The sequence below is a fragment of the Lissotriton helveticus genome, chromosome 4_1, assembly GCF_964261635.1.
Source record: "Lissotriton helveticus chromosome 4_1, aLisHel1.1, whole genome shotgun sequence".
In the NCBI taxonomy this organism is placed as follows: Eukaryota; Metazoa; Chordata; class Amphibia; order Caudata; family Salamandridae; genus Lissotriton; species Lissotriton helveticus.
The window spans coordinates 1,281,611,895-1,281,630,379 of NC_136063.1; positions in this window are offsets into that span (position 1 = coordinate 1,281,611,895).

Sequence of the window (18,485 nt, forward strand, 5' to 3'; positions counted from 1 at the left end):
TGATAAAGCTCTAAAAGCCAAGGCATACTTCTTTATGCCTTCTTCTTCTTTTTGTGCTCTAGAGTAAAACTTGAATCTTTCCATTAGGTGTTAACTTTTTCACCATATCTATTGGTCAGTAGTTTAATAGCATAGTCAAAAGCATTTAAATTTCCTGGATTTTCCTCAGACAGCAACTTTTTTAGTTCTTTGAGACCCACTCCACCCAGTGTATATTTAAATGAGGCTAGTTTTCTCTGATGAGTACACTCCCCCCATCTAAAACCTCTTTATAGGATAAAAAGATTGGATACCAAAGTTCCCATTGTATAGGTGGATCACCTTTGTTTTGTAACAGCTAAGAAGGTGGAGCAATGCTAAACATATGACAAACCACAATCTTTCCTAAATTCCACTCCGGCCTAGGTCGATGCTAGACTGAAGTTAGGCACTAGCACAGTAGTGCAAATAATCCCAACAATAGTTTGGGAAAGCCTGAAGGAGAAGGAAAGAAAATATGCTAAGGAATTAGACAGAAATCTTCCTGATGATTAACATACACCATCCCCAAGTGAGGTAGAAAGTGAGGGTGATTCCTAGGTTTTACTCCCTTCGTGAAAATACCCTGGGTTGGGGAAAAGCATTTCCTTCATATTCCCTCATCCACCCCTGATCTAGTCAACATTATACAAAAATTCCAAAACACTCACAACCCCCCCCCCCCGAAATATAGTCAGGAACGTCAAACTATATGTGATATAAACCTTGTTGAGTGGATGTAAGTCCACTATTGCAATTGATAATACTAAGTTAGATGAGAAATCCTTACAGAAAAGAGTGTGGCTAGCTGTGTCTTTTTCCTCTGGATGAGGTTGCCATGATCGCTGCAAGGGATGGGCTATTGAAAACTGTAATGGATATATTCCAAGTCAATACCAACAGGACAAGAATTATGAACTGTAAGGAGAAACTCTTGCAGATTGTTTCTATTAAGTAAAATACATTTTTAAAAGGTACTCAGTTCTAGGAACAGGCTCACAAGGCAGCTGGTAGCAATTGTTCACTATTTGTGTTGATTGGCAAACAAATAGTCTGGCTAAGTTGTTTTCAGTTGTCAATACCTGTGTGGCAGCCCAAGAAAAGAACAATGACTCAAAGTAGTCTTTTTTGATGCCTTTAGAGATGCAATAATTTCTCCCAAATTTTTAAAGAGAGGAGCAGGGGATTCATAGGCAGAATTGGGAAAAGAGGCAGTCATGACGGAAAGCGGATTATTGGGTTGTAAGCCAGGAAGCGGAAATGGACCACAAGCCCTACAAGATAGTTCTTGACTCATTTGTGGACATTTAGGACATCGGAAACAAGATGCACCCAATGGAAATACAGGTACACCTATCCAAGCTAAGCCACCATTTTTTGCCCAGCTGTGCCAAAATCAGTATCCTATTTATTAGGAGAGCCCAAGAGGTATCAACTGCCCAGTGATTATATTAATCCTCATCAATCAGAAAAGTTAATGTGTGAAATGTGTGATCAATGGTAGATCAAAATATTGTTTTATTGATACTGGTGCAAACTCATCTGCTCTGAACACCTCCAAATTCTCTTCTTTACCTCTCTCATGCTTCTCAATTTATGCAGTTCACATTTCTAATACGAGGGTACAACACATCATGGATCTTGTTTCAATTACCTTGAGCTCCATGACTGTTCAACATGCCATCCTCCTAAGCCATACCTTACCTGCAAACAGTTTAGGGAGAGATGTAATATGTACAAAGAATTGTAGTAGGTATTGTACTAGTGATGGTGTTGATTTGAATGTGACCAAGCCAAAGGAGAACAATGTATTGGCAGTTTTGTGGGAGTCTGAAAATGGGAAGCTAAATCTGAGAATCCTTCTAATACAAATGATTCTTTTGATGAACTACTAAAGTTACTTCCATAAGATGGGCTGAACATATGAATGATGTAGTTTCTGTACTCTTAGCCACGACTATTGATGGAGCGAGATAGAAAACAAAATTTTGTTTAAACTCGCGAAGTCACATTTCCATAACATGAATAAAAATATTAATGATTTGTGATATGTCGTGCTAATACAACTTAGATTAAACTTTACACGTGGGGGGACTAACATGTGTGCTCATAAACGTGCATAAATGTTGCATCTTTTTGTTCGTGCAAAATAATAAAATAATTTATTGTTTTCGTTTTTGTCATTACTAACTGTTGCAAACTTAAAATAAGCATGTGCTTGTTTTGCTTTTCCTTATCTGTGTGATGTCATTTCTACTATTCTAGGTGCATATGGGTCTCATGGAATAACGGAGACTGGTAGATATAAACGCTGCTTTATTTGTTTGCAATGGCTAGGTAACATTTTGATTAATCGGGTGGGTTAATTAATTAGTGAACCAAGGGGTGGATACAGAATCTACATTATTTCTTACATTAATACTTTTCTTGTGTTTGTTTTATATTAGAAATCATAAGTTGCCTGCTTTTGGGCCTAGTCAATTGAGCCGCAGAAAAGAGCTGACATGTAATTCTGCAGAAAGTCACGAGACGCCCATTCTGAAATAAATTATTCGTCAAAAGCTGCGTTCACAAAGCAAAAACTAATGCTGTCATCATTCTGTCGGACATGGCCAAGGTCGAAAGTGAACATTTTGTCAGTCCTTAACTTGGCATCCGCGGAAGTATAATGAAAGTCAATGGACGCTGCGAGAATGACTTAATACATTTGTTGCAATATGAGGAAGCTTCTGGCTTCACGTGGAAGGAACAATGGTCTCTATGAAATATGATTTAGTGGAACTTTTTGAAAACTGGGTGACATGTCACTTGTCACTCTCAGCCAATGGGACGTCGAAGATTTCTGAAAACTTTCCTTTGCTTAGTTCAGTTAGCGTAGAAAGGTATAAAAAGTCATGCCCTTAGGGATGGGCTGGCTGCTGCTTTCTGACTTTCCGATGAGGGTGATGTGCTGTTGGACTTTGCGTGGAGCACGTAAGAATCCTTAAAGAACTTTACTTTAATTTCTATCTATTTAGCTCAGTTAGGGAATTAGATTTTAGAAATGCTAAACTTTAAATATTCACTTTGATTTTGATTCACTTGCTTAAATTGTATTTTTCTCATATTTCTTTACAATCATGCTTGCTTTATTGCAAATAAAATTCATTTATAAAACTATCAACTTATATACCATAATTTAGTAAATAAAATCTTACTTTTGACAAACAAGCTGGTCTTGGTTATTCAGGAGTGTAGGTTACTATTAGCTAGATCACGTCGCCAATGGTGGTCATTTAAATGGTATAGTTTTATTATAATGACAATATTCTTTCCGCAGATGTATAAATATGTATATAGTTTGTAGATAATGTGTATATAGATTTAATTTGACCACCTGATTCAGTAGGCCCAAAATATGTCAGGTTTATAAATGGGTCCATATTTAGTATAGAATTTTGTTTATAGGTTATGAAGTTGGGTAGAGTTGTTTATGATATATTTTCTATAGGCCGCTGGATCAATTCTCTGGTAGCAGAAATTGATGGTTGCTAAGGGTAACCAAGGTAATATGTTGGTTGCTAAGGGTTACTAAAGTGTTATGGTATGGAAATAGGATCGATGTTTTAACACATGTTGAGTTCGTTTTTCGTGCTATCTGTAAGCTATACCGGTATAGATTGTGTGGCGAGAAATTAGTCACGCAAGCCATCTGTTCTGTTTGTAGTGATATCGCCGAGTATCACAAGAGGTATCGCCGTGTACCATAGTGTTGTCGCCGAGCAGCACAGTTTTAGGGCTAGGTCTGAATCTTGTATAGTGAGGGTTTTCTAAGAAATTAGAGCAGCATGAGAATAGGGACAAAGCGCCTTCCATAAAACTCACTGTGATAAAAGTATTAGTTATATCCGAGCTTGAGTGAAGGGTAAATTAGCGTCGGTACATGATTATCTATAAACAGGTTAGAGTCCTGTACGGGTACATGTTTCATATCTATAAACAGGTGAGAGTCCTGTACGGATAACGTCGTTATTTTGCTAACGGTGCATGATTTCTATAAACAGGTGAGAGTCCTGTACGGATTTCATGTGTGTTTGAAATTAGGGAAATTTCAGTGTGAAAGTGCGAGTTTGAATTGTATTTTATGTTCAAGTGGAACTCTTAGAACTTTCACTTCGCGGTGGGTTCAGAGCAAAGCGAGTTCATAATTATACGTGTTAGAAGGGTGGGGTAAGGTTACTCTACTGACAATTGAATATTATCCTTAGTGTGAATAGCGCCGTCTATTCCGAAGTGTGGATACTTGAATGTATGTAAACTATCCTAAATAGTGAAACGAACAGATGTTGTCTTTATAGTCATTGTTAAGAATTAATTTACACTGAAAAGTATTCTTAAAATGGCGCTGTGAAAAGATTTTGTGAAGGAGGGGTAAGCGCCAGGAGTGAGAAACGAGAAACCGCAGCTGCTGTGTACGTCACAGAGCCGCGCTGGGATTGGGTGACCTACGTCACAAGCTATATTCTGATTGGCTCTTGAGTCTCTGACGACCTGTGAGCTGATTGGTCCTTCGGAAAATCTCCAAATTTATTGGTTGAGCAGAAAAGTGACGTAGCTCAACTGTCATTGGCTTGTTGGTGTGTTTCGCGCACGGATTGGTTGTTTTGCGGAACATCCCGGAAATATTTTACGAACGATTTTGTGAATTAGATTTAACTCTTAAAAATGAGTTATCATTTTAAACATGTTGAGAAAAAGTCAACATTATTTCAGAAATTCAAGAATTTATTTTCACCTGACAAGAAAATCGAAACGCGAGGTGGTAAACTACTTCATAAGTATAAAACACCTGCAGCGTACATGGAAGGTGAATATGGATATCATACTGTCTTATGGTTTGACAGTTGGAAACGTTATACTAAAAATGACGGTGTTTTAACTTGGCCTGATGAAGGTTCATTTAATGTAAGAGTCTTAAGAAATTTACGAGAGAAAATGAATGCTCTTGTTCCAAAACCGAGACCAACTCAATTTGAAGCTTTAGTTGAGTGGGAAGACGAGATGTATCAGTTACAAAGAGAAGCTAGTGGAATTAAAAGACCTTCTAAAAATCCATCTTGGAAAAGAGAAACTCATGAAGATAGATTGAGAATGTGGAGACAGGGAAACATGAGTGAAGGATTGTATTTAATTCATGAAATGGTAATGGGTACTCCTACAGGGAAATCTATGGAAAGTGAATCTGAGGATGCAGTTATGGAAGAAATATATACAACTGCTAGAAAGAATCAGCCTAATCAGCCTTTGAGACCTCCTAGATCATGGTCTACTCCGGTGGTTTCTACTGAAACTTCACCGAGTGCACCTCCAATTAATGAAGCTCCTAAACTTTATCCAAATAATTGTGAAATCAATGAAACTCCTAGAAGACCAGAATTCGAGAATGCTCGAAATGAAGGTAGACATTTTACAATGACTCCAAGAGCAAGGGAACCTCCAAAAGATTATACAAGAGAGGCAAGAAATGTTGAAGATGTTGATTATAATGAATATATAAGATCAAAGGAAGAACTAATAAAAAGAATGACAAAAGGCATGGAAGCTGTGACAGTTCCAGTAACAATTGGTCCTGTTCAGCCTGTATTTGACCAAAGGGAAACAAGCAAAACTGGATTAACTATTCCTTTAAATACAGAAATTCAAAAGGCTGCTGAAAAATTTTATTCAGATTTATCTGAAATAAACACTTCTAAATCAAGAATGCCTGATTTAACCTTTAATGAGGATTTATCTCCAAAAACACCAATGGGTGCTATATCAGATATAGGGAGTCCTGAAGTCAGGGTAACCACACCAAAACTAGATGTGGCCAAATTAAAAGCGAATATCGAAGAATTAATAATTGGAACAATTGGTCCAGATAGTTTGAATTACTATCGAGATGATGAACTACTGTTCATTTGCAAAAGCATTCAGTGGAAAACGAAAAACAAATATGATCAACTAGAAGATCTAGCAGCAGAACTTGAAATCGATGTGAGTAAACAAAAGAATTTTGCAAAGCATTACAGATTAGACTTTTCAGAAAGCGACATTGAGAGTTTGAACTCAATGGGAAGAATAGTTCATATTAAAGATTTGATTGTCTATATCAAAAAGCTAGGAGAACTGAATAAGTGGAGAGTAAAATGGACGAAAAAGAAGGAAGATGAAAGATTGGATAAATTGTCAAAACAATTTCCAATGAGAGAAATTGCAGGTGGAGGATATGTTCATGTCCCTTGGTCGAGACAGGACATTCTGTTATTCACAAATGACTTTCCAAAATTGAGAGAAAAACCAGTTGAGTGGTACAGGCAAGTTGATAGATTCATCAAAGTGTCAAAAGTTCTGTGGATTGATTTAGATGTATTTTTTGACATTGTCGTTCCATCTGATCTTTGGACAGAATGCAAAATATCGATTAGTTGGCCAAAAGCAGAACCTGAGCGAATTAAAGAAACAGGTGCTCCTAATCCACTTGTAATGGATTTTTATGAGAAAGTAATTGTTTGGATGAAAAACAAAATTCCACCCAAAGAAGTCGATTGGGTTAAAATAGAAAGAACAGAACAGGAAACAAAAGAATCAGTTCATTCTTTTTATGAAAGACTACTGTTAATCTTTAAACAATACAGTGGTTATGAAAAATTAGATGAAAAAGACATGAGTCATTTTGTCTATAGATTTGTTTATGGACTAAAACCTGAAATTGGAGAAATGATCAGAACTAGTATTGTCGGATGGCAATCACTATCTGTAGATGATATTCTAAGAAAAGCAAAGTATTGTAGCGACGAAATAGAAGTAAAACAGAAGAAGCTGAAGGAGAAAGCCATGTGGGCTCAGGTAAAAGTGGCTGAGCAACAGATTGCCAGCATGGGAAATAAGAACACTAATTTTGTTCAAACTGGAAATACAAACCAGATACAAGGAAAGTTTAAAGGTAATAATTTCCCAAAGAAATTTAGCCCAAAGATTGAGGAGCTGAAGCAAAGATTACCTTGTTTTAATTGTGGCGAAATTGGACATTGGAGGGACGAGTGTCCTCATCCTCCTAAAAACTTAAAGAATCCCTTATTGAATCCACAGATGCAGAATGGTGTTGACCTGCAGCGACAGCTACAGATGCAACAGGGGTTAAACGAATTTAATATTCAACGACAGTTACAGCAACAGCAACAACAACAGGTGAATAATCGTCAAGACCAATTGCCACAACCACCTTTTCCGAATTGTGGGGGAGTTCAAAAATATAATCCAAACGTGGGATTTCAGGGAAGTGAACAGGTAATAAAACCACAAAAACAGCAAAAGCAGCAAAGGGTCCAAATGCAAAATGCTTCACAACAATTCTTATTAACAGAAAGTCAAGACAGCGATTCTGATGATTATTGTTGACGGTGCCCGAGAGAGGAGGAAGAGTGTGTTGTTGGAGCCACTCTTGAGGTTGACCAGTCTGGTCCTTTTGTAAACGGGAAAGTTAATGATGTAGACATCACTTTTCTAGTGGACACTGGTGCTACCCGTTCTACTGTTAGATCAGTGGAAATTGAAAACCTACCTCTCTCTGGGGATACCATCCAAGTTGTTGGAGTAAGTAATCAGCAAATTAAAACTGACTTAACTGATCCAGTACCAGTTGAAATTGGAAATTACAGAGACAAACACAGATTTGTGGTTTGTAATAGTAGTCCAGTGAATCTATTAGGTAGAGACATCCTATGTAAAATGAATTGTAGAATATATTGTTCTCCTGATGGAGTTGAGTTACAAACAATGGAGGAAGATGGTTTATACAGAATGACAATGATGATGATAGAAGCAGAAGAAACAAAATTGTTTCCTGCATTTGAAGAAAAAGATCTACCTGAAGAACTCAAAGAAACAGTGAAATCTGAAATATGGGATTTTAGTGGAAATGAGATGGGTCTGATGAAAAACGTAGATCCAGTTCGCGAAGCAGGAGAAGCGTCTGCTGTCCCCTAACGCTACTGGAGTAGCCTGTATCCTGTTTTGCTGCTGCTTGTGAATTTTATCCAGAACTTCGTTGCTTCTGTGGCCGCAGAGGAGGGAGAGGCGCCGGCCCCGGGACTGCGAGGACCAGCATTCACCACCTACAGCTGGTCCTCTTCCCGTGAGTGCCGCGCCCCCTCCCAGTGCCACGCCCTGCTGATTTTGCACAACTACTCGCGGCCCCCGCTCCGCGGGTGCCGCTCGCGAAGCAGGAGAAGCGTCTGCTGTCCCCTAACGCTACTGGAGTAGCCTGTATCCTGTTTTGCTGCTGCTTGTGAATTTTATCCAGAACTTCGTTGCTTCTGTGGCCGCAGAGGAGGGAGAGGCGCCGGCCCCGGGACTGCGAGGACCAGCATTCACCACCTACAGCTGGTCCTCTTCCCGTGAGTGCCGCGCCCCCTCCCAGTGCCACGCCCTGCTGATTTTGCACAACTACTCGCGGCCCCCGCTCCGCGGGTGCCGCTCGCGAAGCAGGAGAAGCGTCTGCTGTCCCCTAACGCTACTGGAGTAGCCTGTATCCTGTTTTGCTGCTGCTTGTGAATTTTATCCAGAACTTCGTTGCTTCTGTGGCCGCAGAGGAGGGAGAGGCGCCGGCCCCGGGACTGCGAGGACCAGCATTCACCACCTACAGCTGGTCCTCTTCCCGTGAGTGCCGCGCCCCCTCCCAGTGCCACGCCCTGCTGATTTTGCACAACTACTCGCGGCCCCCGCTCCGCGGGGGCCGCTCGCGAAGCAGGAGAAGCGTCTGCTGTCCCCTAACGCTACTGGAGTAGCCTGTATCCTGTTTTGCTGCTGCTTGTGAATTTTATCCAGAACTTCGTTGCTTCTGTGGCCGCAGAGGAGGGAGAGGCGCCGGCCCCGGGACTGCGAGGACCAGCATTCACCACCTACAGCTGGTCCTCTTCCCGTGAGTGCCGCGCCCCCTCCCAGTGCCACGCCCTGCTGATTTTGCACAACTACTCGCGGCCCCCGCTCCGCGGGTGCCGCTCGCGAAGCAGGAGAAGCGTCTGCTGTCCCCTAACGCTACTGGAGTAGCCTGTATCCTGTTTTGCTGCTGCTTGTGAATTTTATCCAGAACTTCGTTGCTTCTGTGGCCGCAGAGGAGGGAGAGGCGCCGGCCCCGGGACTGCGAGGACCAGCATTCACCACCTACAGCTGGTCCTCTTCCCGTGAGTGCCGCGCCCCCTCCCAGTGCCACGCCCTGCTGATTTTGCACAACTACTCGCGGCCCCCGCTCCGCGGGTGCCGCTCGCGAAGCAGGAGAAGCGTCTGCTGTCCCCTAACGCTACTGGAGTAGCCTGTATCCTGTTTTGCTGCTGCTTGTGAATTTTATCCAGAACTTCGTTGCTTCTGTGGCCGCAGAGGAGGGAGAGGCGCCGGCCCCGGGACTGCGAGGACCAGCATTCACCACCTACAGCTGGTCCTCTTCCCGTGAGTGCCGCGCCCCCTCCCAGTGCCACGCCCTGCTGATTTTGCACAACTACTCGCGGCCCCCGCTCCGCGGGTGCCGCTCGCGAAGCAGGAGAAGCGTCTGCTGTCCCCTAACGCTACTGGAGTAGCCTGTATCCTGTTTTGCTGCTGCTTGTGAATTTTATCCAGAACTTCGTTGCTTCTGTGGCCGCAGAGGAGGGAGAGGCGCCGGCCCCGGGACTGCGAGGACCAGCATTCACCACCTACAGCTGGTCCTCTTCCCGTGAGTGCCGCGCCCCCTCCCAGTGCCACGCCCTGCTGATTTTGCACAACTACTCGCGGCCCCCGCTCCGCGGGTGCCGCTCGCGAAGCAGGAGAAGCGTCTGCTGTCCCCTAACGCTACTGGAGTAGCCTGTATCCTGTTTTGCTGCTGCTTGTGAATTTTATCCAGAACTTCGTTGCTTCTGTGGCCGCAGAGGAGGGAGAGGCGCCGGCCCCGGGACTGCGAGGACCAGCATTCACCACCTACAGCTGGTCCTCTTCCCGTGAGTGCCGCGCCCCCTCCCAGTGCCACGCCCTCCCTTCCCGTGAAGCAATATAACCTCCACGTATTACGCGCATCGCGGGACGCGCGCGGGACACAGCCCGGGGCGAAGCCCGGGCAAAGGGCGGGCCGTCTAAGGCCGTCCAAGGTCGTACAAGGACGGGACGGGCCACCCCTTTTTAAACTGGTATTTCCATTTTTGTATTTTGTATTTTTATATTCAGCTTTTAAAACGTGTTCATAATCAGAACTTTTATTGACAGCTGATACTGCTAATACACGGTAAAGCATTCTTTGCCTTTTCTCTCTCAGTTTTTATTCAAATACACCTGGGTGAAACCTTATTTTATGGCATACAAAAAACTAAGATCACGTACCATTTTTATGAAGAGAATGGGCACCGAAGAAGCTGTTAGAAAATGCTCTGCTAAAGCAGTAAAATCAGGACAGCTGATTGGAACCCCCGCTATTAGTAACTATTTTCGAGCTCTGTCTCCTAAAAGTCAATCAAGTCCTCCGAATAACGAACTACTAGTACCACCAGGCAACAATCCGCCAAATGAGGTCGCAGACTTGTCTTTTTCGGATGCACAGACTACCTCGGCTGTAAGCGATCTTGGATCTCACTCTATACCTCAAATTTTACGATCCAAACAGGAGCCTCAAATTACTATCTCTGTGTCCCCCAATGTCACATTAACAAATCAAATAACTCCTTTTTCAAAATCTGAGAACCTCTGTTTAGAGGGTATTCAACCATTGGAGAATACTTCCGAGCTACAATCACATTCGGAAAATCTACAAACTGAAATCTTAGATAATCACTTTGATTTTAAAATGAATTTGGACGCATCACTGGATACATTTCTCCCGAACAATATGAACTCTACCAATGTGGCGTCCCCTATATCTAAGGCTTTATATACATTACAGGAAATTCTCGAATCTGTCCTCTCCTTTTTGGGTAATATTCTAGAAAATTCGGACCAAACCTTGGATGCTCAAATTGGCATTTTAAAATTTCTGGTAGAAGAAAAAAGGAAAAAAGATCAAATGATATCAGTAAATAATATACAGACACAGGAGGAAAAAAAGGAGGCCTCTCATCCCTCTCCTTCGACCAAAGTCTTGATCCCTGAACTTCAAAATAAATGTGATAGTAGTACCCAAACTACTCACCAGGAGTTAAAATGCCAACTTCACACTAAAACTAAGAAAGACACCAAAGAGGCCCGAATATACTCCCTAAAGAAACTGTTTAGAGAGGAGCCTTCACCGCGAATAAAAGAGTTTCCGATTTTTTCAGTAACAAAGAAGAACAATATGATACATAATGCTGATAAAGGAGACGAAAAAACAATTGTTCTATCTGTTCCAGAGGAAGAATCCGAGCAAAAGCCTATTCAGATGAAATGTGACAAAGGATCGAAAAGGAAAATCAGAAATAGGAAAATAATAAGAAGAATCAATAAAAAGAAATCTAGAAAGATAAGATTTAAAGATATATCTGTAGAACATAAAAACGAGGAAGGACTCTCGGAGATAATAGCCATCAAACAATCCTCGGGAGAGATATCAAGCGGAAAAAATAGTAAACCTTCCATTCAACAATTGAATGTAAAGGCTCCTGAATATATACCTTTTGGAATAAAAAGCAGTACTGCACAAAAAAATAAAGAAAGCAGAACAAACGTGGTATTATCCCCTGGTGGTTGTCAACCTATGACGAAATATCTCCAGTTTGAAGAGCTTTTTCCCACTGATGATTCACCGCTAAACCGAGGAAGAATAATTAGTCTGCTACAACACATCTATACTTTGCAATCTATCACTAGTAAAGAGATAGACCTAGTAACATTCCCATTAAAGGAAAATAGGAAAATTGCGCAAGTAGCTTTCTGGTCGTCTGTTCTTCCAGGAATTATCGTAAGGGAAAAAGAAATATTACACAAACATGGTTACGATGTCATAGAAATATCCCCACCGAAGAAATACTTAGATAGTGTGATCGGCCACAAAAACACAAACAGGAATACCCTGCCAAAAGAATGGGATATAAACAACTGTGCTCGTGCAAACATGGGGCAAAATACCAATAGGAGGGACACTCTGACAATCCAGGTAAATGATGGTCAAAGAAATGTATGGAGCCAATACTATGAAGAAAGAGAAGTCAAAAAAACACCAGAATCCTGGGCTTGGGTTTCTGAGGCCTTAAATAGTAATAAACAAGATCACCAATTGCATTGCACTGTTTAACAGTAGCTTAAAAATCACCTCGTGGAATCTAGCCGGAAAAACCAAAAATAAAATGAACATAGCATTACAAAATAACCCAGATATATTAGCCATACAGGAAACATGGGCTACAAAAACATTCAAGCAAAAGGGTTATTTTGTCTATGATATTCCGGCTATATCGACAAGTAGAGGTCATGCTAAGGGTGGTCTAGCAATTCTTCTAAGTGAGGAACATGAATGGGCTCAAGTAATTATCAAATCCAAATTTGACAACTTTCAATGTATTGAGGTTTCATTAAAGACAAACAATATGGTCCAGAAAAAGGCATTTTTGTTTTTTAATGTGTATATTTCTCCAGGTACCTCACAAGATGATATTTTTTTTGGTTACTATTGATTTGATTGCTAAACTAATCGAAGAAAGACCGAATACCCCGTACTTGATTGCGGGTGACGTAAATGGCAAAATATCTAATGCTGATATAGGCAAGTGGGCACAAACTTACGAAGATGAACTAATAGACTTACCAACTCCGATTTTCCCAAAAGGTAAAATCTCTGACAAAAGAGGGAAAATGCTACTAGCCTCACTGCCGAGTATAAATGGGACAATATTGAATGGATATATAGAGGGTGATAGACCAGCATCTTTCACAAGACATGGAAACGGTTCCCTATCAATTATTGATTATCTAATATGTAATATAGAGATAGTGGATACATTTCAATATTTGAAAGTTGGATTTACAGAATACAGTGACCACGCTCTTCTTTGTTTATATACTGGCTGGTCATTAAAACCTTCTCTGCCGAACCCAATTATGCAACTTAATGGGAATATAGAAATCAGCAAGACGCAACGGCGAATTTTTTGGAATTTTGGGACTCTGCATTATATTAATGAAAAGATCCTACAAAATGAGATTTTAACTACAATGCATTCGGATTGTCAAATAACAAACTTTGAATGCATTATGGCAAATATTAAAATGTTATTGCTAAAAAGGGAAAAACCACGTATGAATCAAATTTGCAAAACCTCCAACGAAAATGCAAGTAAAAGGAAATTAAATAAACTGATTCGTGGGCAATTCTTAAATTTTATACCCGCCATACAGCAAGAGATAAATAAATTAAAAAATCAACAAAGAAGGAAAAAAAGCAGCGAAAAAAGAAAGATACAGGACAAAAATTGGGTGGATATTCACGAGGCGGCAAAACAAAATAATCAAAGAAAATATTGGTCATTGATAGCCAAAATAATTGGAACTAAAAAGACACTACATGCCATACCAGTACCACCGCAGGAATGGGAAGGATATCTAAATGACCTATATAAAGCAAACCCATCTAATGATGATAGCAATGCTGTTGAACTCTTTTTAGATTCTGAACCCGCACCAATGGAAAAATGTACAGTATTTTCTATTGAAATGCACATTAGAAAAGCTCGCTGTACCTCTGCGTCAGGCCCTGATCTGATACCGATCAAAGTATTGCAGTCCAATCCCAAACACTGGAGTCAGATGCTGACAACATTATTTAATCATATCTTCTGCACCAGGAAAATACCAAAATCTTGGCAGGGAAGTACTATAATCCCCATATACAAAAAAGGGAACCGGAATATTGCTAGTAATTACCGCCAAATTGCATTAATGGACGCTACAGGCAAGATTTTTGCAGCAGAGGTATTGGATCGATTAAAAAGTTGGTGCTTTTCACAAGGAATAATACCGATGTATCAAGCTGGTTTCCGACCAAATCACTCAGTAATAGACAATATCTCAATCCTCCAGACTATACTTGACAAATATACTGGACGTAGATCTCAACCAGTATATGCTGCATTTATAGACTACTCAACTGCGTTCGATCGCGTTGATAGGCCAACTCTATGGAGAAAATTGAGAAAACTGGGGATTTCTGAACATCTACTTCAACTAATAATTATGTTACACACAAACACCTGGTCCCAGGTTCAAATGGGAAGTGAGAAGGGTATTACAAAAGCAATTAATACCTTGAATGGACTTAAGCAAGGATGTCTCCTTGCCCCAATTTTATTTTCGCTTTATTTAAGCGATCTACCTCTTCATCTGCAGCAATGCACAAGCCTGCCCCCAAAGGTTGCATCTCAGAGCATACATGCATTGTTATATGCAGATGATATAGTCCTGGTAGATCTCACACCATTTGGCCTCCAAAATCTGCTGAATTCCTTGAATGACTATTCGAAGGTCCACTTTTTAATTCCTAACCTAACAAAAACTAAAGTGGTAGCGTTCTCTGGTCGAAAAAAAAGTGCTAAATATAGCTGGTACCTCAATGGGAAAAAAGTAGAGGAAGTAAATGAATATACCTATCTTGGAAGAATTTTTTCAAAGAATATACAAAATTTTAAACAAATTGACAATCTAAAGAAAAAATCTGAGATACATGCAGGGGCACTTTCTCGATTGTATACGGCCACTGGAAATAGGCATTTTTCCTCCTTACTTAAAGTGTACAAAGTAAAAATACCTGCGGTACTGTCATACGCTACTGAACACTTACCAATGAAACAATGGTCTTTCATGGATTTAGCAGAAGGAAAGATTTTGAAAAGACTATTAAAGGTCGCTTCATCGACATCTGTACAGGCACTAAGACTGGAATTCGCCCTAACAAGCTCGTATGCCACAGCTGTGGCAAACATTATTAGATGGGCCTATAACATCTTGCATGCAAAAGAAGGAACACTGAGATTTTTGTTAAAGATTGAGATTTTTAAACCAGAATCTGAATGTCTTATCTTTACCAAGAATATGGTTGAGGCATTTAAGCTAGCATGCCTCACAAAAGATATTCTGTCATCTTGGTCAAAATCTCAGTTAAAACTCTTCTTGAAATGCTTTACTCCGAGATTAAGCTACGATCTAGATCTAGTTTATTGTAGTAAGTTGTCTACTTATAAAACCTTTACACAATCACTGGAATATAAGCAATCTCGCCCATATTTGGGGCTCTGTTTAACACACGGAGCAAGAAGGTCCATAATTATGCTGCGTTTAGGAATTTTACCGGTTTCTGCCTTTACATCTAAATGGTCACCAGGAGACTCCCCTATGTGTAAACTTTGTTTCGGGGGGGTGCAAGATATTGTGCACATATTATTTGTTTGTCCACACGATACTATAGTTAAAGCACGGAAAAGATATGTAGGGCCGATATATCAGAAATATAACATCACTACTGTTGACAGCTTACTATCATTATGCAAACAACCGACTGATGAATGGGTTTGTTATAATCTCTATAAATTTCTGAAATCTTTTTTAATATTATAATGATGTGTATTTTGATTCTCTGTAAATTGTTTTAAAAAAAACGTTTGTGGTCCTCAGTTGAGTACCAGATCAAATAAAAACCTTTTTGACTTTTTTTGACTTGACATTGAAACAGGGAATAGAATTTCCAAACACTCCACAATATAAAATGAAAACAGAAACAATTGAAGGTATTACACCTATAATTGAAAAATTAATCAAGCAAGGTGTATTAAAGGAAATGAAGAGTAGCTCTTGTAATTCACCAATCATGGGAGTTAAAAAGTCTAACGGAACATTTAGAATCGTACAAGATTTGAGAAAGGTTAATCAAATTGTCGTTCCATGTTGTCCTGTGGTTCCAAATCCAGCAGTAATTCTATTTCAGATTCCACATGATGCTGAATGGTATACAGTCATCGACCTTTGCAATGCGTTCTTTACTGTTCCCTTACATCCAGACAGTTATGAAATATTTGCTTTCAGATTCCAAGGTAAGACCCTCGGATGGTCAAGAATCCCACAGGGCTATACAGAAAGTCCTTCAATCTTTAACGAACTGTTAAAAAGATCATTAGAAGACCTAGACTTACCTGGTAGGTCTACACTAGTGCAGTATATTGATGATTTGTTAATAGCTGCAAAGACAAGAGAAAATTGTGTAACGGACACAATAATTCTGTTAAATCGCCTTGCAGAAGAAGGACATAAAGTGTCCCCAGCGAAACTACAGTTTTGCAAACAAGAAGTAAAATATCTTGGTCACAGAATTGCAAAAGGAAAAAGACAAGTAACAATAGAGAGAATAAAAATGATTCAAGCAATGTTACCACCAAGAACACAAAGACAAGTCAGAATGTTCTTGGGAATGGTAGGTTACTGTCGACAATGGATAAGTGGATTTTCTGTAATTGCAAAACCACTACAAAGACTGACAAAGTCAGATATAAAAGATCCAATTATTCTCAATGATGCTGAGATGGAATCTTTTGAGAACCTGAAAAAGAGCTTATGCCAAGCTCCTGCTTTAGGTATGCCAAATTATGAGAAAGATTTTGAACTGTATTGCAGTGAGAGAGAAGGATGTGCATTATCTGTGTTAATTCAGAGACATGGAAATTTAAAGAAACCTATTGCATACTTCTCTGCAGTTCTTGATCCAATTGCAAAAGCATTACCAGGTTGTTTGAAAGCAGTTGCAGCTACAAGTATCAGCCTTGAACAAAGTGAAGGAATCATTATGGGATTTCCTGTGAAAGTTTTTGTGCCTCATTCAGTTGAAATATTACTGACAAGAGGTAAGACTCAACATTTAACAAGTAGCAGATTGACAAAGTATGAGAAAATCATACTGGGAGCAGATAATGTTTCGATTTCAAGATGTTTGAATCTGAATCCTTCTACATTACTGCCTGATTCTGAAATTGTTGATGACATTGAAACAGAACATGAATGTTTAGATGTCATGGAATTCTGCACTAAACCAAGAAAAGACATCAAAGACAGACCTTTGTCTGAATCGGATTTTGTCTACTTTGTAGATGGCTCATGCTTAAGATCCGAAGGAGGTGTCTTGAAAGCTTCATACTCAGTTTGTACAGTCGTAGATGTTGAAGAAGCATCATGTCTTGAAGGAGTTCGTTCAGCACAAGTGGCTGAATTGATTGCTTTAATTCGTGCATGCGAAATATCAAAGGATATAAGAGTTACCATCATTACTGATAGTCAGTATGGGTACGGAGTTGTGCATGATTATGGACAACTCTGGTCACAAAGAGGATACATGACATCAACAGGATCACCAATTAAAAATGCAGTTTTCATAAGGAGATTAATTGAAGCAATACAATTGCCAAAAGAAATTGCCATTGTTAAATGTGCAACGCACACTAGGGGAACTGATTATATTTCCAAAGGAAATGCCTTCGCAGATGAAACAGCTAAATACTGCGCAAGGAAAAATTATTCATACAATCGGGAGAGGAGTAAGGAAACTGATTCAAATTCATTAATGCTAACAACTGTTGTAGAAACATGGCATGAGATTAGAGATTTACAAAATGAAGCAGAAGATGATGAAAAAGACTTGTGGTTAAGATCAGATTGTAGACCACGTGAAGAAGATGGAGTGTGGGTTTACAAAGATGGCAGAGTAGTCTTACCAAATTGTTTGATTACTGATATGGCTAGATTATATCATGGTCCAGCACATCTAGGAAGAGATTCTATGGTCAGACTTTTCAGAGAAACATGGTTCAATACCAAGTTTAGAACTATTGCTGAATCTTTTTGTCAAAGGTGTTTGTCATGCCAACAAATGAATCCAAACAGAAAATCAGTGGTGGGGACAGGAATAATTGGTCGAGAAGGTGGTCCCTTTACCAGGTTACAAATGGATTTCATTGAAATGCCCTTACACAATTGTTTGAAATATGTACTTGTAATTGTATGCTTATTTTCGAGATGGGTAGAGGCTTTTCCTACACGACACTGTGATTCAATTACAGTAGCAAAACTAATGCTCAGAGAAATCATCCCAAGGTACGGTTTTCCAGTCACTATTGAGAGTGATGGAGGAAGCCATTTTGATAACAAACTGATGAAGTTAATTTGCGAAGCTTTGAGCATTGAGCAGAAAATACACTGTGCATACAGACCAGAGGCATCAGGAGTAGTTGAACAAATAAATGGAACAATCAAAAACAGAATTGGAAAAATGTGTCTTGAAACAGGTATAAAGTGGACTGATGCTCTTCCACTTGTTTTGATGTCATTAAGAAGTACACCAGATAAAAAGACAGGTTTGAGTCCTCATGAAATTTTAATGGGAAGAGTTATGAGACAAGCATTTGTACCTGTAGGTAAACTGTTGAGCATAAATGACAGTGCAATTTTGGATTACTGTAAAAGGTTATCTGATATGGTAACTT